Raw genomic sequence first — 21,462 nt, forward strand, 5'->3', positions numbered from 1 at the left:
TGTATATAGATCGAGTTGTTTTTCGCAAATTGGTGATGTTAGGGAGACTGTCGAGTCGGATACTACGGGAGGTTTGGGCCAACACCAAGTGAATCGATTCCTACAACGGTGCCCGAGCGATTAAACCTAGTTACACATGAGAGAAACCGGCAAATGTGAGATCAGAGTGTACACTTAAAAAAGAGCTCCACCCGAGCCCATCCAGTTGCTTTCTCCCTACTACAGATGTTCTTCATTGTATACATGTTCCATTGAGGCTGCGACTGCTCATCCCTCCTTACTCACCTAAAGGAGTTGTCCTGGCTGTGGTTTATGGTTCCATTGTCATCGGATGAAAAAGTTGTGAGATAGCAGCGAAATCAATTCTGACCATGTTGACTAACGTCGAACAGGTTCCATGGTTCTATCCATTCTTTTTATTTATAGGGTAGTTCATCCCAAGTTCATTTAGTCTTGTCTTACTTGAGGACAAGTAAGGTTTAAGCTTGGGGTGATTTGATAGCTTCATTTTAATTACTTCTTTTTATAGTTTATTTTAGCATATTTCATTCATAATTTAGATAATTTCCATGCATATTTTCCTTTTTGTTATTTTATGACTATTTCGGGTACTCTCGAATCTTGTGAGCATAATTGCAGGTTTTCGGGTCTAGCGGAGCGGGAGTGTTCGGGACATATAGGAGGCGATGAGATTTGGTAGACAAAAATGATGTTGGGCTTGATGGGTAGTGGCGATGATGCATGGAGTGATCTTGATGATTATTTGAAGACTTGGAGAGAAATAAACTTTAAATTTGCAAGATGCGGGGGAATATTCAAGCGTACGTAAATTATTAATCGGGCGAATTCACGAGCTTTGGAGGATTTGGAGAGGTCAAATTGGGCTTAAAATGAAGAAAAACTTGAAGAAAATGGGCTAGGAGATGATTGGATTCGATCTGGGCCAAGTGGGCTAAGCTACGAAGGCCCAAAACCTCAAAGATGCTACATCCAGGGACCACCCGCGCAAGAGCACGCGGGTCGCGCAACCTCCTGCAGGGGCAATTTCGGAAATTCTTCTTTTGAGCTATTTGAGGAAGGTTGGTGCCCATCTTTTTCATACTCTTGGACACCCGATTTTTGAACATTCTCTCTGGAGTTTTGGAGACTTTTGAAGGCCAAGAACCCTTGAAGAACATCATATTTTTACCTCTTGATTCTTGCTTAATGTTTGGTACAAATTTCTCTAACTTTGTTTCTTTGGGTTTAGTCATGCTTGGCTAAGCTAATCTTGTTGACTTTTGGTTAATCCTTTGAACTTTTGTTGAATGTTGAAGAATCCATGAACATGTTCTTGAATCTTTATGGAAATGTTTTGTGTTTTAACATCTTATCATTACTTGTATGTTTTAGTTCATGAGTTTAAATGTGTTTGTGGTGATTAGTTGGCTAATTTCTTGATTAAGTAAAGGATCCTCAAATTAGCAAGCAACAAATGATTTTTGTGTTGTTTTTGCTTCACACAATAATAAAAACATTTCCTCTAACATGGTGGTGAAAGCATTTGACCCCTCTTGGATTTGGTGACTTTTTGGTTCTTAATGCTAGTTGACTTTCACTAATTACATGCTATTTGGAATTAGTGACTTTGACTAAGGAAATTGTTATGAGCTTCTCTAGCCATTTCAACAATTAAGAAAAGTCTAGGTAATCTCAAGCTCCTTGGATTACTATAGCCAAATTGAGGATTTAAAACAAGTATTGCACCATTGAATTCTAATGATATGTTCATCAAAAGTCAAAGTGAGAAAACTTTAAGTCAACCATCTTTCCCTTATTGATTTTACATCAAATTCTTATTTTTGTTGCAATTGTCTATTTAAATCATAGTTAATTCTAGTTTGTTTCAAGTATTTCAAAACATCAAAACCCCCATTTTTAATTTATTGTCATATTCCAAGTATTTTACAAAGAGATTTTTCATAGAGTTATCAAATTGAACCAGTCTCCGTGGATTCGATCCCTTCACCACTATACACTATTTTAGTGTGTAATAATTAGGGTTATTATTTGTGTTGGCCTCGACAACCACCAATTGTATACATATATGTGTCACTATATGCTTAATAGGATCCGTTTGTGCTCGAGACTTCACTTGGCATACTTAGCATCTTATATCGATCTGTCATTCGAATCACTCACTACAAGGTGAGTTCATACCCCTGCAATCAACCTTTTACATGTTTTAAATGCTTTTTAGGGGAAGGAAACAAGTTGAAACACATTAGAATTGTGTTGTTCATACATTTGATTACCTTCAAACAAAACTTATACTGTTTCCAAACACTGTTAAACTTCACATCAAAACCCTTTTTTTTCGAATTACTTATAAACTCTTTTACTTTTAAAATCATGTTCATATAAATATTTGTGTATAAATATACTTTAATGGACTTAGGACTAGTATTAATGACCTTGACTCTTGTTCCTTATTTGATTGTGGGCTTAAGGTAGTATTCGCTAGTTCGACTGTCGATTAACTTATGATTATACATACTAAATAATTATACGAACATTAAACCTTTTTCTCAAGGTCTTACTTAACATGATTGCTTATGCTTAAAAATTGAGTCCTTTCAACAAGTCAGTTATACACTAATCATACTAGTAAACTATAATAGGTATAGTTTAGAGATCATACATATACAAGTACAAGAAGTATCACTATACATATACATTTACAAAAGGAAGACACTTATACCTATACAAGAAACAGAAGGAACATACACACTATACATGTACATGATAACGAAAATGTGAAATACTACTTCATGGCACAACAATACAATCGATGTGTCACGTTTTGTAACCAGAGTCTCCTGGAGGGAGAGCGTGAGTTTTGTATAGATCTATACGGGACTGATCATCCCACACCTTACTGTTAGCTACAGTGGGATCTACAAGTCCACGGGTGAACAAATGTCATACCATTTCGACGTCCGAAGAACGTCGTGTCTTATACTAGGTCGATCAAGCATGGTTATAATTTCTATCAAAATTTTACCTTAATTAACCAACTTGGTTACAAGGCGGTGAACCATTAGTAGGGTATTTTAGTGTAATACAACTACTCATCTTCATTTTTCATTACTTATACAGTGTTTTCATGCAAGATTAACAACTAATATCTTCCTAGTAAAGGTAATTACTAATATGGAAAACGTACATTTTTATACTAGTAAAGGTAATTACTAGCTCCGGATGCTGCTCCCGCATCTCACGTTCCGGCTCCCAAGTCATCTCTGATCCCTTCCGATGCTGCCACTGAACCAATACCAGGGGTACCTCCTTGTTTCTCAAAACCTTGATCTTCCGATCTCTGATGGCTACAGGTCTTTCAGCATAATTCAGGCTTGCATCCACCTGAATATCCCCTAATGGAACCACCGCCGATTCGTCGGTTATACACTTCCTCAGTTGCGACACATGGAAAGTGTCGTGAATCTGTCCCAACTCTGCTGGCAAGTCTAAACGGTAGGCTACCCGACCCACCCTCGTGGTCACACGGAAAGGACCAATATATCGGGGCCCCAACTTGCCCCTCTTCCTGAACCGAATCACTCCTTTCCAAGGAGAGACCTTCAGGAGTACGAGATCACCAACTTGGAACTCAAGCTCGGACCGTCGCCTGTCTGCATAACTCTTTTGTCGGCTTTGAGCGGTCAACAACCTTTGCCTGACCATCTGAATTTGCTCTGTCGTCTGAAGCACGATCTCTGTGCTACCCATAATCTGTTCTCCCACCTCACCCCAACAGATGGGGGTGCAACACCTCCGCCCATACAACAGCTCAAAGGGCGGCATACCAATGCTCGAATGATGGCTGTTGTTATACGAGAACTCTGCTAAAGGTAGATAGGTGTCCCATCTCCCTCCGAAATCCAACACACATGCCCAAAGCATGTCCTCGAGTGTCTGAATTGTCCGCTCGCTCTAACCGTCTGTCTGAGGATGATATGTCGTACTGAAATGTAACCTAGTACCCAACTCCTCATGGAACTTCTTCCAGAACCTGGAAGTGAAACGCACGTCACGGTCCGAAATAATCGAGATCGGCACCCCGTGCCGAGATACTACTTCCCTCACATATAACTCGGCCAACTTCTCCGCAGAAGAGCTCTCGCTAATGGCTAGAAAATGAGCGCTCTTTGTCAGCCGATCCACGATCACCCAAATCGCATCGACTCCTCTCGCCGTTCGCGGTAACTTGGTGATGAAATCCATAGAGATTTGTTCCCACTTCCATTCGGGAATCTCTAGCGGTTGCAGCTTACCGTGCGGTCGCTGGTGCTCAGCCTTGACCTGCCGACAAGTCAAGCACCTCTCGACAAACCAAGCGACATCCCTTTTCATACATGGCCACCAATACTCTTTCTTGAGATCCAAATACATTTTCGTAGCACCAGGATGAATCGAGAATTTCGATCGATGTGTTTCCTCCATCAAAATAGTTGGCGCACCGCCCACAAACGGCACCCAAATCCGTCCCTGAAAAGTCATAAGCCCTCGACCATCCGTAACAAATCCTGATACCTGACCTACAACCCGCTCCTTCTTCTGGTGTTCCGGCTTCGCAGCCTCCATCTGAGCCCCTCGAATAATATCCAGGATCGGGGTCAAAACCGTCAATCTCATACAAATGTCTCAGATCGGGGCGCTATCCGCCCTACGGCTCAATGCGTCGGCTACCACATTAGCCTTGCCCGGGTGGTACATGATCTCACAATCGTAATCCTTCACCACATCCAACCACCTCCTCTGTCGCATATTTAGATTTGGCTGATCCATCAAGTATTTCAAGCTCTTATGGTCCGTGTAAATCGTACACCGAACCCCGTACAAATAGTGTCGCCAGATCTTGAGGGCAAACACCACCGCCCCCAATTCCAGGTCGTGCGTGGGATATCTCGACTCATGAGGCTTCAACTGCCTTGAAGCGTACGCTATCACATGACCCCTTTGCATAAGTACCGCCCCCAAACCCGATATAGAGGCATCACAGTATACCACAAAATCCTCCATCCCTTCCGGGAGTGCAAGCACTGAAGCCTCGCACAATTTCTGACGAAGCGTCTCAAATGAAGACTGCTGCTCCGGTCCCCATGAAAACGTGACACCCTTCCGGGTCATCCTAGTAAGTGGCACAACGATCTTGGAAAAATCCTTGATAAATCTGCGGTAATATCCAGCCAAACCCAGAAAACTCCTGATCTCGGTGGGCGATCTCGGCACCTCCCACCTCAACACCGCCTCAATCTTGGCCGGGTCGACCAATATCCCTTTTTGGTTCACAAGGTGCCTGAGGAACTGGATCTCTCGTAACCAGAAATCACACTTAGAGAACTTGGCATACAGTCTCTCCGATCTCAAAACCCCAAGAATCTCCCGCAAATATTCCTCATGCTGGTCCCTAGTCCTCGAATACACTAAAATATCATCGATGAATACGATCACCGACCGATCCAGCATCGGTCGGCACACCCGGTTCATGAGATCCATGAATGCGGCCGGGGCATTGGTGAGCCCAAAAGGCATCACCACAAACTCATAATGTCCATAACGAGTCCTGAAAGCAGTCTTTTGGATATCCTCCCCGCGAACCCTCATCTGATGATATCCCGACCTCAAGTCAATCTTGGAAAACCAAGATGCCCCCTGCAACTGATCGAACAGATAGTCGATCCTAGGTAACAGATATCGGTTCTTAACCGTCAACTTGTTCAACTCCCGATAATCGATACACATCCGATGTGAACCATCCTTCTTCTTGACGAACAAAATCGGCGCTCCCCAAGGCGAGCTACTCGGTCGAATGAATCCCTTTCCCAACAGCTCCTGAAGCTGCGAGGATAATTCCTGCATTTCCGGCGGAGCGAGACGATAAGGCGCCTTGGCGATGGGCGCCGCTCCCGGAACCAAATCGATAGGAAACTCCACTTGCCTCTCCGGAGGCACACCTGGTAACTCCTCGGGGAACACATCCGAAAACTCGCATACAACCGGAACGTCATCAATCGAATTGGGCCTCTCCGCGGTCACACGAGTATCCATCACATAGGCTATGAATCCATCACAGCCCTGTTGCACACTCTGCCTTGCCCTGGCGGCTGAACAAAACGCCGACCCACACCGGGTTCCCTCGCCATAAACCGTGAGCACTCCCCCACTAGGGTCTCGAATCATCACCAGCTGTCTCTCGCAGTCAATGACTGCTCCAAACTTGCTCAACCAATCCATACCCATGATAACGCAAACATCCCCCATAGCTATAGGGACCAAGTCTATAGGAAACTCGACCCCAAAAATCTCGAGCACGCATCCTCGAATCACCTCGGTGGCGTATACCGCTCTCTCATTCGCTATAGCAACTCGCAGGGGACGACTCATCGTCTCTCGATCGATATCGATGTGCTGGCTAAAAGCCAACGAAACAAAGGACCGACTCGCACCCGAGTCGAATAATACCAAAGCAGGCACATGATTCACAAGAAAAGTACCTACGCAGATAGTAATATAAGCATAATATCTCAGCATAAATGTAAATACATGAAAGAATACATACCGGCCACGACATCAGGCGTCGCGCGAACCTCCTCCGCAGTCAACTGGAAAGCTCTTCCATGAGCCTTCAGAGCCTCAGTCTTCACTGGCCGAACCTCAGGAACCCTGGCAGCAGGCGAAGATCCCTGACGAAGCTGGGGGCACTTGGCCTTCCGATGGCCAGTCTGGTTGCAATGGAAGCAAACCATGAATCCCTTGGGGCAATCCTTCGCAATGTTCCCCTCCTTGCCACACTTGTAGCAAGCACCCGATCGACATGCCCCCTCGTGACCCTTGCCGCACTTCCCATAAGTGCGGATCTTCTGACCTCCGGATCTCAAATCAGCGGACTTGGTCCGCTTGGCTGCCGGCTGAGACTGAGCCGGCCGCCGATCCACCCGTTGAGACTCGGCCTCCTCCCTGGCATGGGTCTCCAACTCGATCTCACGCTTCCTGGCATTTGCCTGAAGCTCCGCAGAAGTCTGATATGACGAGTTCGATACGAACTCCCGAATATCTCTCCTCAGCACTCCCAAATACCGGCTCATCCGAGCCTGCTCCGTGGACACCTGCTCGGGGCAGAACATCGCCCTCTCATGAAACTTCTGCATGATCACCGTAACCGAATCATTACCCTGCTTGAGGGTCAAGAACTCCTGAACCAACCGTTCCCTCTACACCGGGGGAACATACTCGTCTCTGAACATAGCAGTGAATCTCTCCCAAGTCACGGCTGAAACCTCCGCAAGAGTGAAGTTCGCTGTCACAAACTTCCACCAATCCTTTGCCCCCAGGCGGAGCTGGTTCAGGGCGAACCGAACCCTCAGATGCTCCGGACATGAACAAGTATAGAAGAATCCCTCGATATCAGCAATCCATCTCAGCGCAACAATCGGATCCTGCATCCCGTCAAACTCTGGTGGCTTCGTGTTGCTGAACTCCCGGAACAGCAACGAGTCACCTCCCTGTGGTCTGGCAGCGGCCACAGCTGCGGTAGCTGCAGCGGCGGCAACCTCAGTCAACACGGCGTACCGCTCATCAAACGTCTCCATCAGCGTGGTCTTAATAGACCCAAACATCTCCGGAATCTCGGCCCGGATCGCTGCAGCTACCTCCTCATGAATCATCTGACGAAGCTCCTCATCAGTCACTCTACTCGTACCAAGTCTGTGTCGTGGTCCAACCATGATGTCTCTGAAATAGAACATAAAATTATCAGAGACTCTATCGGGCATAATCGCACTCGATAACGCAGTCCTACTCAGTCTCTGATACTCAGGGATTCTTACTTGGGCTGCCCACTGACCCGGTGTCCTTGGTAGTACGGGCCCAATACTACCAATTACACCGCGTCGGTATTCACCCCCAAGTCCTCCTCCCCAAACCCCGAATCCTGAGTACTTTATTCTTGTCATACACTAGTTACCCACTCGCTCTCGAGCACCTCATAGAAGCAGGTTTCCCTAGACTCAGGCATCACAAAATCAGGCCACTCTAGTCCTAATATGTATACCTAGTCTACTAGCATGCGTATCATATCATATCATATCTCATAACACATATTGTAAGAGTACTTTGGGGATTTTTACCGTTCGGGCGCTGGCTGACCGTACACACTCTTTCTTCTTTGGTTGTCTCAAAATCACTTATCAATTTTTTTTTGATTTATTAATTAAAATTTTCTCAAATCCCCGGTTTGAGTTCAGTTACGCCCGAAGGTGTACCCGAATCCCTCAAACCAAGGCTCTGATACCAACTTGTAACGTCATAAAATTTCCAACCAAAAATTTTCATTTTTACAACCATCAAAACATGAGTAATAAGTTTAGATTCCAAAGTAACAATGTAGTCACAACCGATTACATAACAAAAGATAACAAAATAGTTTCCCCGAGTGTGTGTACAGTCACGCTGGCGCCTTCCCACGGTCCTCGCTAGTACCTGAAACACATAACACAACAACTGTAAGCATAAAGCTTAGTGAGTTCCCCAAAATACAACCTACGCACGTACGCCTTTCCAGGCCTTGACCTTCCGGTCCCTGTGTCTCAGGGGACTTCCGTCCCAACTGGGTAAACCTTCCGGTCCTACCCACGTCAACCTTACAGTCCATATGACCACGCCTTCCGGCCCATATCATGTTGCCTTCCGGCCCAAATCAAACATATCATACATGGCACATATAACGAATAACTTAACACACATAAGGCATATATCTCATATCATATTCGACCTTCCGGTCACACAGTCAAAACCCTGCCGGGTACAGTATAGTGAGAAGACTCACCTCGTATGCCTCGCTAAGTCGCTAATCGTGAATCCTGGAATCACTCGCGCTCGAACCCTCGAGCTGCAATCCTCCTATGATATTATAAATCTATAATTATTACTTGTACCACTAAGGTTGACCATCTATATCAAGTCAACACAGGTTGACTTGGTCAACAGTCTTTAGTCAATTTGGACCGGACTCGGCGAGTGTACACTAGTGACTCGGCGAGTCTACGCGTTTTAACCAACCCTCAAGGTTTTTCCCCCTTGACTCGTCGAGTACTCCCCCGACTCGACGAGTTCCTCCTGGGCCTGAATCACAGGGCCACTGCGACTCAACTCGCCGAGTCGAAGGTCAACTCGGCGAGTCCCATCCTGACTCGGTCCTCCTGTCAAAACCTTTCCAACTCTCTGCGACTCACTGAGTCGCCCATAACTCGGTCGGAACTACACACAGGGTGGTCTCAAGGACAATCTTCAAGCGACTCGTCGAGTCTGTTCTTCAGACTCGGCGAGTCCATGCCATGCACCAGCTAAAACTGGCTTTTGCGGTCAGATCCGTTCCATACATACATAGATCTGGCCTTCCCAAGCTTATTTGTCACGTAAAGTCTCAGTCTTAGTTGCCATGCAATGCATACAAGGCTTATTTTGAAGAAACAACCACTAATATGGCAAGCTTAGCTTCTAACTCAAAATAATGGACATAAAGCTTGTCATATGGGGTCTCCTGGACCTGCTAAGGTCCATATCTAGGTTCCATATCTCCATGGGACCTCTCATACTTCCGATTCAAGCCAAGAAATGCAAGAACAAACCCTAGATTTGGCACATCAACACAAAACACGAAGTTTGGCTCTGAAAATTACCTCAAGAAGACTCCCTTGATGAAATAGCAACAGATCTAAACTCCCCAACTCTTCAAGCTTGATCCTCTCCATCCTTTCCTTGCAATATCACACAAAATGATGAACAAATGGCCTCCAAACACACTCACAAGGGCTCACAGACGTATGGGGGCTCTTAGGGTTCAAGGTGGCAGCAAATGAGGGCCATAAGGTCCTTTAAATAGGGCTTGGGACCGGGAAATTAGGGTTTCATTAAACAGCGCGGACTCGCCGAGTCCATCCCTTGGACTCGTCGAGTCCGGGCGCGAACCCCCGCCCAAAACTGCGTCCTGACTCGGCGAGTTCGACCCCCAACTCGCCGAGTCCCCTCACAGAATATCATAAATATGAGAATGAAGGTACCTGGGGATCCGGGCTGTTACACGGACTCTCGGTCTCTGTTCTCTTCCCTCCTCTTGGTCTCTGTTCTGTCTTCTCTCCTCTCCGTCTCTTCTCTTCTCTTCTCTCGGTCTCTATTCTACCCTCTCGGTTCCTGCCCTCCCTCTTCTCCCCTCTCGGTTTCTGCCTTCCTCTCTCTCGGTTCAGCATCAGAAGACCGAACCTCGGCCAAATTTCGGGATTTTGTCACTTTTAGCCCATTTTTGATATTTTTAACATTTTAAGCCCGTTTTTCGTGATTTTAAAGCGGGATTTTCTCCAGAAATTATATTTTAACATAATAAACTCTAAATATTCATAATTTAAACATATTTTGATGAAAATCATTATCTAAATAATAAAAATCAAATGAGTGAATTATTAAAGGTGGAGTGTTGACTTTGCCTTATCCAATGTCACAAGCAACCACCCCACACCCACTCTTTGACTAACCACACCTCCCCACCTTACCTAAGTCACATCAATGCCCCTTGCGCTCATTTTCCACCTATTCCCACGTTTTTAGAGCTGGAACAAACATCCTCTCTCCTCATTTTCTCTCATTTGCCTCATTTCACTAAGTATCAAACACCACTTTTCTCTCAAACCTTTTTTCCACCAAACTCGAGATTCAAGGCTGATTATCAAGTGTTCTTCCACATTTGGTAAGCATAATACATTCTCCTTGTGATTATCTCACTTATTTCCACACAAATCAATGATATCTTACACAAACTCCATCATATTTGTGTTAGATCTTCAAATCTTCAAGCAATCTTCCCAAGTGTTCTTGAGTTGAACACCCCTTCTCTCCATCATCCATCCACTAAAATCACTCAAGGTGAGTTCATAACCCTATATTTTAATGTTTTCTCAAGTTTTTAAGGGGGGAATACAAGTTAAAACACCAAGAACATAACTAAATTTTTCTAACAGCCTTCATCAGAAAAGTTCCACTCCATTCATGGACTGTTTTGGACAACTTAAACATTTTATTTTTCAAAAATGTTTTAGGTGCAAGTAGTTCCACTTCTTAGCTTTAAAATGACTACTTGCACATCTCCATACGATTTTTCTACAATTTATGGTGATTTTTACAAAACAGCCTGTCTTTTCAAACACAAACCCGGACCAGTCTGTGAATATGAGCCTTTTAACACAAGTTAAAAGCTTCCAAAAATCAAGATAAAAATTGTGAGTAAACTAGACTCATTTTAGGAACTCTCAGAATTTATGGATCTAGTTTTCGACTTCGTATTATTTTTCTATGATTTTTCTAAAACAGTGCAGAAAGATTAAGAATTTGTTAACAGCTTCTAACTATCAAAACACTTTGTAACATGTTGAGCAAAGTGTTAAGTCCTTGATGACTTCATATATTTCATGTATTTCTTGTTATGATATATTTGTATAATAGGAAATTACTTACTGAATTTATAAGAATCCTCCATCATAATCATTAGTACAAAACAAAGCAAGTTAAACATAGTTATATTGTACTATACATTTGACTTACACAGAGTGGGATTCTTAAGCACCACAAAGAAATATACTAAACTATAATAGGTATAGTTAGGGTACATATACATTTCAAACATTTTAATAAACTATAATAGGTATAGTTTATGATCATTTACATAACATACTCGTACAAAAAGGGGGGGTACAAATACAAGGTACCGGGTTTTTATACAAAAGGGGGGTACAAATATAAAGTGCCGGGTTTATATACAAAAAGGGGTACAAATACAAAGTGCCGGTTTTTATACAAAAAGGGGTACAAATACAAAGTGCCGGATTTATATACAAAAATGGGTACACATACAAAGTGTCGGTTTTTATATAAAAAGGGGTACAAATACAAAGTGTCGGGTCTTTATACAAAAAGGGGGTACCGATACAAAGTACCAGGTTCACTTAAAATAGTTATTATTGTTGGGTTATGAGCATTCTAACACTCCTAAGTGTACATGCAACCCTAAATACCTTGGATCTATGTTTTCTCTATTATACATGCAAATATGAACATCCAAGGTATTATCCTAATCTAGCATACAAAACTATTAATATAACAAGATAGAATACATACCTCTTTGATAGTGCTTGTCTTCATGAAGCTTGAGTGCCTAGTGCCCCAAGTGTGACACCTCAAATGGTTCACACAACACCAAATACACTTGGAATAACTTGAGAGAATTCTACACTTCATAAAATCAGCTAGCCCTCTCTAGAATAATCTAGTGGCCGATTTTGGTCAAGAATAATATCTATATATAGTGTTACAATTAGGGTAAACTCTAATTGTCATGACTTTCCATTTCCTTGGATCCATGGGTTCAAATACACCATGGAGCATCCAAGGAGCATCATATGGGTTTTGGCCCAACTAGATAATCCATGGAGCATTAGCCCACTATACAAGTATGGATGATTTACACAATCAACCCATATATTTAATTAGTCTTCTTTTGATCACTTAATTAATCCTAGATTAATTCTTGATCAATACTAATTAAATAATCTTATTATTCTTATTATTAATATACTAGAACTTATAATATATTAATAACCATAAGTGTCTTATTTCTCTCATTATAGTCTATCCAAGTGCATGATGCCATGCAACCCAAATGGACCATGCCGGGTCGGGTCAAGTCTTACCAATTATAGTTATGGACTTAGACATTAATCCAACAGTCTCCCACTTGGATAAGTCTAAAACTATTATTGCGTATGACTTCAGGAACCAACTGGCAATCGTAGCTCTCAAAAGCTTCTGTCGAACTCTGACCTTGTAGATGAACTCTGATCTTGTCAATGACTTGTCCATTAGATAAGGGATCATATATTCCTCCATTCTAGATATCATATGGACTGAGACATGGATTATAATCATTCTCTCTGTCCATTAGTTGTTTCCCGATTTCCGATTTATGACGACTGACTAATTGAACAAATCAAATCAGTCCTGGCCCGGCCGAGCACTTCCATTTGTCATCATCAAGTCATCGAGGGGCCCACAGATATCGCTTTTATCCCAAAGGTAAAAGGAATGGATAAACTTCGACTCATATGGCTTGTTCTACTACTTATTGAATCATACACAAAGACACGTTTTATAACATCGAGTTACCAATGCGTTTCGTGTAATCAATGTACTATCAACTCATAGTAACAACTCATATCTCTAGGTTTGAAGAATATAAGATATTATCGTCTCATGATCACTCGTGATAAAACCCATGAAGTGATTCCAATGAGCACGGGTTGAATCCAATACTCAGAACTTATGAGCACTCATGAGTGTTGTAGCCCTTTGTCCAACAACTTAGACCTCTACAAGCCAACCCATGACAGTCTTAATTCATATCTACTTCCAACATATGACCGACTGTGGATGGTTTGAATAACGTAGTCATTCCAGAAGAATAACCTAGTTTATTCGGGAAGTCAAAACATGCAAAGTGAAACACAATAATAATTGAATCCAATATGGTCTCGGAACTTATGAATATAAATAAAACACTTTTTATTTATCACCAGATGATTACACATTATTTATTGTATATTGTTTCAGCTATCAACATTATTCTTGAATTTAAAACAATAGTTATCCCATGCTCCAAGCATGCACACTATGCTTTCTAAACACTAGTCATGCCATACACCAAGTATGCATAATATGTTTGTCTATGATCTTTATTTAGTGAACTAGATCAAATGAACATAACTTCAATGATTCTCTTTTCACACTCCCAAATCCTTACTGCAAATGCAAGAATTCCAAATTCATGTCATTTACTGAAATCTGTTAGATTCTAAACTTATATGCATCGATCCTCTTGTAATGATTATGCACAAAGTCAGAAAGACTTAACAACAATCATTACAGAGCATTCCAAAGGAGATCAAGTCCTTGGAATCATCCTTCTTGCATTAAGTTTCCTTAATCTTACACAGATTGAAAATTCTAACTTTGAAACATTTCCAGATTCCATTTCGACTATCACTTATGAACAAGAGTTGCCTCCTTACAGATTATGTCAATATGGTCCTTCCAGAATTATCACTATACTTCTAACTGTCCTTGAGCAACCAATCTTTGGTAAAACTTAGATTGTCCTCGACAATTGTTTAATCCTTTAGTCATATCCAGTTCTAAACCTTTTTCCCTTCTTAATGCCCTAGGCATTTGGAAAATTTTAGAAATGATGAATATAGCACATGTAATCGATCCTATATCCGAAGCATATGGGACACGATTCATGATGTCTTACATAAAGACTAAACCAGTCTTTTGCTATAACATTTCCATTTCTATTTGCCAAGTTCTCATAATTCAGATTATGAAAAGGGATGCCGTAATCATAATCGAATTTAAGAACGCAAATAATGGACCCATATACAGAATTTCCTTATGTTGAGCCATTCCAACATGAAATTCATATATATTCTTGACTAAATGATTAAAACCTCAAGATCTAAGCTTATAGATTTGAGATGAAGTATAATTTCCTCTCCCTTAATTATAGCAAAACAACTTTTTCTTAATTGAAACCTTTTTGTTTTCTATAATTAACATTGCTAGCTTGCAATACTTATCGTAATTATCATGCTCCCACTAACATGATGATTATTAGCATAACACTTATGCTCCCACTAGCTTTGACATGTACTTAGAAATCACTGGACTTCTAGAAATCAATACTTTATTGACTTTCTTACCAAAGTTCAGATTTCTGATACTAGATTGTTTTGATAAGACTTTATCAAAAAACATACACCTTCCCTTAGATAGCACATTTGTGTGTCTAAACAATTATGAAGAGGGATGCCGTAATCATAATGGTTAGACCTTTTTGCCACTTCTCACAAGTCCAAGTTAGTGTGCCGGTAAACCACACACGCTCCACTAACGACTTTGAGAATGCAAATATCACAATTGCTATCTAACTAAAATCTACTTAGTGAAAGTGTTTCCTCACCATCATTTTCATGAATCGGAGAGAAACTTTATGACACTTACATTTAATGGTGTATGTGTTCTTATCCATGTGAATTGTCAAAACCATAGTCACAAGACAAGGATGATGACAAATCCAAACTCATATGGACTGAACTCAATCTTAATTTCTTGCCACCTGGTAGCTCAAGGGCCTACCATTGCTTCCAAGTTGTTGTGCAACACATTGAGAACTCTAAGAACTCATATGCAAAGCCAACTTTAACTGGAATGGGCACAGAATATGTCAACACGATAGGTTATAAACCTTAAGTCGTGTGCTAGTGAAGAACTTTAGGTTTCATTCTTGATTAGTTCTTGAGAATTTCAAGACCTTTAAGACTCCCACTGTCCTCTTGACCTATAAGACTCCCTTGTCAAACATCCAAGAGATAGTGTGGATTCTAATCAAGACAAACACTTCACACAATTGGCCGAAGTTGGTCTTTGTTTTATCCAAAACATCACAACTTACCAATTTCAAATGTACAAGAGTAGAAAACTTTTACTCTTACATTTGTCAAGTGTTTTAAACCTTCTTTAAGACATGTCACTCAAATTACAATCTTGGAGTATGACTCTAAGACTTGTATTGAAACGAAGTATGACTCATCTTCTTGATTTAACCATTTCAACAATTCAAGATCCCTTCTTCTTAGTCATAAGAATGTACTAAGACTTCCTTAGAGAACTAATTTTGATATGGTTTCTTAATCATTAAGATGATCACAAAACTGATACTAAAGTACTCTCCCATCTTTTCAGATTTGAGAAACTTTTATCCTTCTGCCTATCTTGATTCTTCTTATCCGCTCTGCCATGCATTGGAACCTTTTCCAATGTCTTAGAGTTACACTTAAGCTTGTAAGTATAATCATATTTACTGAGCTTTAGTAAACTATGACGAATAGTCTTACATCTTTTGTGGTGGACTTAATCAGTGCACATGACTATGTACTCGATCCCTTAGTCCATTACTTGACTCACACATCCATGTGAACAAGTAATTAGTCTTAATTTTTCCAATACTTGAAAGTTCTCATTCATCATGCTATACAACTTGCATGATTCCAAGTCCCGGTACAATTGAGACTTGGGTGATGAGAATGTTTCCTTTATTTGATAAATTTAGACATTACCACAAATGAAAGAATCAATTTCATACTTCCACTCTTGCTATTAATGGAATCATATAAGCAACAATTTTTCCTCAAATGCCATTGTAAGGATATTTTAAAATAAATAAAATCAAAAATTTTCTTTTATTTTAAAACTATGCGGAAAACTTATCCTTACAATCCATATGAAAACTTGTTGCTATCTATTCCTAAGCAATACCTCATAACTCCTAAGAAGTAGCTCAAGAATCCGATCTTCAAACTACGCGATAGAAATCCATCTATGGGATCAGATTCAGCATATTCTTTCTTTAAGTTCCTTTACTTTTCTTTGATTCTTAAAACATCACCATGTGACCCAGTCACATCATGTATAAGGAATCTCAGAATAGAAACTTAACAGAGTTAGAGTAGTGGACTTTTACCTGAAGTAGAGTCAATCTTATTGACTTTAACATCCTTAGGTAAATTAGGCAGCTTCGCAACTAATGACTATTTCTTTGGCAAATTAAACATATGGACCCTTTGATAATGGTACATGGGACTATCACAGACTTAGCTTTTCTCTTTACCATTTGTTCAACCGAGTTGACTATGGCCGATCCCTTTCCATTGGGAAGAGAATGCTTTTTTCTGTATTTCCAGTGTCACCATTGTCAATGTCCATAAAGTTTCAGGAAGTTGATCTTGACAATAGATAAGATCATTAAGGGTCTTGTCATAGTCTATTTCATAGGTGTCCCAAAGGAACTCACTATGTGACTTAGAAAGTGATTGAACCACCAACTTTCTCAAGACTTTGACACCCAACTCTCCCGGCTTGTCAATATGTGACTACATCTCCAAGATGTGACCACACCAAGACCTTTACTTGCCAATAGGGCTCGAGTGACTTTAAACTTTTAAAGAACTTGTGGGGTAGGGAGAATAATTTGGAGGAGGAGAAAGAAGTATGATTTCCATGGGACATCATCTTCATTTAGGAAAGCTTGTTTCAAGAGATTTGGGAAGATCATAAATGTCTAAACCAGACATGTTTTGGGAGATATTCAAGATAGTTGATCTTAAAGTCCTTAATATGACACCCAATATGAAATATTAAGGCTAGGACCCAACAAACTATTTTATAACTTAGAAGAGGTATGCCGTAATCCAAGCTATAAAACAATTTGAAGGTAGGTGAATGACGATTCACCAATTTCCACCAAGATAAACGAAATGTATTATTAGGTTTTAATTGGCTTTGAAATTCCTAGATCTTTTGAGATTCATTGAACTGTTCAATGGCATGTTTCAATCTCGAGTGTGCCCTTCAGGTTTTGTGATTGGGATGCCGAGGATCACAAAACAAGGTGTGAAGTAACCATGCAAATTACTTGGTACCCTTAAGTGTTTATCCCTCAATCGATGTGCCGGTTAACCACACACGCTCCATCGATACTATGATAAACATTAAGTTACCCTTTGCCTACCTTGTTAAATACGAGTTAGTGTGCCGGTTAACCACACACGCTCCACTAACCGACTTAAACAAAGTGCAAAGTGTAATTTCATGGATTAGCACCTTATTCACATTTTCCTAAGTAACTAAGATTGGGTATTATTTAGAGTTTAGTTACTTAGTATTTATCATTAATACTTTTAATGAAGGGAGAATTATAGTCATGTCAAACCCGTTCGGCTAACGACCCTCCACCAGTCAAGCAAGCGGTGGGTGAGAGTAGACACCCATTAAGTTGCCATTTTATAGGCAACAACCTTATACCCACCTTATAGACCGGCTTTGTGAATGAGGCGTACTAGCGGTAAGACCGACTTTACTCTTATACATATATATATATATATATTATTGACTTATAATATTATAACGTATAAGGGTTGAATTTTAACTTTTAAAATTCTAAGGGCTAACTTGGAATTAAAGTATTCATAAGAGAAAACTTTACAAATTCCAAAACTTGAGGGCAAGTTTTGAAACTATTCAAAACTAATTAATTCCATAACTTATGTATTTAAAGTAGTTTTAATCCAAAAACTCTTCAAGTTCCATAACTTGTGGACAAATTATGGAAGACTTTAAACTAATAAAGAATTAATCTTTTCTTTATTTTATAACTTATGGAATTAATTAAGGTTACATATTTTATTTATTTATTTATTAATGAAGTGACTCTTGAACCTCCATAACTTAAGGACAAGACTCTTCATCTTTTGTAACCATTGCCAACTTTTATGAGTTTTTATGAAACTTAAATGTGACTTTTCATATAACTTGAGGACAAGTTACAAAAACACATTTTAGAATCAACTCTTAGATTAATTTGGATTGAAAACAACTTTTCATTCAACTTTTCTATTAATCTAAGCAACTCATAAGAACAAGATAATTCAAATCAAACTTTTTCATGTAATTAGTCTAACCTTTAAACTAATATAAAACATGAATCTATTGACAATTATCTTTGAAAATGGATTAGCATGAACATTACCACATTAAAAAAAACAAGTTTATAAGTTCAAAACAACTTAGGGTAATGTTCCTAGTCTATTTCTAGCCAAAAACCTCGAAGATATGCTGTCTGGGGTCCAACTCGTCGAGTGCATGAACACAACTCGGCGAGTTGGATGCATTTTGCCTTGGACTCGTCGAGTCCCTTCATGGACTCGGCGAGTCAGCTGGGCTGACAGCATCAAAACTCGATTTTTCAGCTTCTATTGCAGGTATAATAAGAAAACAAGCCTAGGCTCTGATACCACTGTTGGGTTATGAGCATTCTAACACTCCTAAGTGTACATGCAACCCTAAATACCTTGGATCTATGTTTTCTCTATTATACATGCAAATATGAACATCCAAGGTATTATCCTAATCTAGCATACAAAACTATTAATATAACAAGATAGAATACATACCTCTTTGATAGTGCTTGTCTTCATGAAGCTTGAGTGCCTAGTGCCCCAAGTGTGACACCTCAAATGGTTCACACAACACCAAATACACTTGGAATAACTTGAGATAATTCTACACTTCATAAAATCGGCTAGCCCTCTCTAGAATAATCTAGTGGCCGATTTTGGTCAAGAATAATATCTATATATAGTGTTACAATTAGGGTAAACTCTAATTGTCATGACTTTCCATTTCCTTGGATCCATGGGTTCAAATACACCATGGAGCATCCAAGGAGCATCATATGGGTTTTGGCCCAACTAGATAATCCATGGAGCATTAGCCCACTATACAAGTATGGATGATTTACACAATCAACCCATATATTTAATTAGTCTTCTTTTGATCACTTAATTAATCCTAGATTAATTCTTGATCAATACTAATTAAATAATCTTATTATTCTTATTATTAATATACTAGAACTTATAATATATTAATAACCATAAGTGTCTTATTTCTCTCATTATAGTCTATCCAAGTGCATGATGCCATGCAACCCAAATGGACCATGCCGGGTCGGGTCAAGTCTTACCAATTATAGTTATGGACTTAGACATTAATCCAACAATTATGATATTAAAACTATATTGCATCTAGAATTGTTAGACTTCAACTATAATCACTGAGCGTACATGTTTGAGTCTTATAAGAATTTTGTCTCGATTGGCTTAGAATTAGTGGTGCCTGCCTCATCTCCTGTTCCTTGTTTGGTTGTGGACCTAGGGTAGGCCCACTATATTCAACGTTTTATCTAATTTAAACCTTATATAACTTATATACGCTGGACGATTATAGAGGAACTCTACGGGTCATTCTAGGGTTCATTAATGCATCATAAAGGAATATTTCTATTCACACTTAACTAAGAAAATATTGGATTTTCTGCAAATCAAACTATATCGATTTTACAAGGAAAACGGTTTCTACTTCAAACAAAACTCTTATGAACGCACAAACTTAATTGTTGACACTTTTCAAAACTACTTGTATTCTCAGGAAATCAGTGAAACAGGAAAACTTCATCGCTTTGAGGATGAGACGTTAAACCGTCAACAATTTATTTTTGTCATCATAATGTAATTGATTTTGAATCATGTAAACATATACTTTGGTATAACTTTTTCAATTTTATTTATGTTGGTTGTATTTACTTTGAGCACTATTATATTCGTTGTTGTGATACTGTACATGAAGTCCTCCACCCCCGAACGTTTCCGCCATCCTTGGTTTGGGGGTGTGACACCTAATTATTAATTGGGTGTTGTTTTGATGTTGACAGTTCGAGGATCAGTCGGTCAGCGACTAGATTTTATCCACGGGACTTCAGCAATGTGAGGTGAGTCTTCTTACTATTTGTATGAGTCGAAGGCACCCGTGCCGGCCCATTTGGTTTATGTATTGTAGGAAGACCCAAGGGTTAGCCATAGACATTATGTATGAGAGACCAGGAGGCGGCTTATGACACGTTGTATGCTATTATGTATTTTAGGAGGACCCGGAGGTTAGCGCTAGGCATTATGTACAAAATACTAGGAGGTGGCTCCTGGCACACTGTATGCTAATTAGCTAAGTAGAGTAATATGTATGCTAGTTGTCTTTGTGATGCTTACATGGAAGACCAGGAGGTGACTTTTGGCACTTTTCTGTTAGACCGAGGAGGTGACCCCCGACTTGGCAAGAAAGACCACGAGGTGACCTGTGGCATAATGACAAGACTATGTGCGACACATAACACCTTTATTGATTATGATATATGTATGTCTCATGGTTATGCGTGGCATGTAGGGATCAGTTGAGATGTATGATATGTGGTATTTAGGGAACTCACTGAGCTTTGTACTTATGGTTTTCAGTTTTGGTTTCAGGTACCTCCAATTTTCAAATAAAGGAGTTCGGGATGATCGCGGTGCATACACAGATGTTTTCCGCAATATGTGATTTATGGGAATAAACTCTGATAAATGTTTTATTTAAAATGCTTTTCAATATGTGAACAAAGTTACACTAGCGTTTTAGTTAAATTAAAATGAAATTTTTACCCTAAAATTTTGGGATGTTACACCCCTCTTGCAAATCCTTCTGTGGTAGCCGCTAACCCCCATCTGTACTTCAACATTTTGCTCTCAACTCCATGTCTGCTGTATTATCTAGTTCTCTCATTATCTTACCGAAAATTGATTTGTATGTCTGATTTGTAGGTTTCATCATCTCTTCGTTGGTTGTTTTTGTTGTTGTTGTTTTTTTTTTTTTTTTTTGGGGGGGGGGGGGGGGGAG

This window comes from Lactuca saligna, chromosome 3 (genome assembly GCF_052625555.1).
Source record: "Lactuca saligna cultivar CGN05327 chromosome 3, ASM5262555v1, whole genome shotgun sequence".
Lineage (NCBI taxonomy): Eukaryota > Viridiplantae > Streptophyta > Magnoliopsida > Asterales > Asteraceae > Lactuca > Lactuca saligna.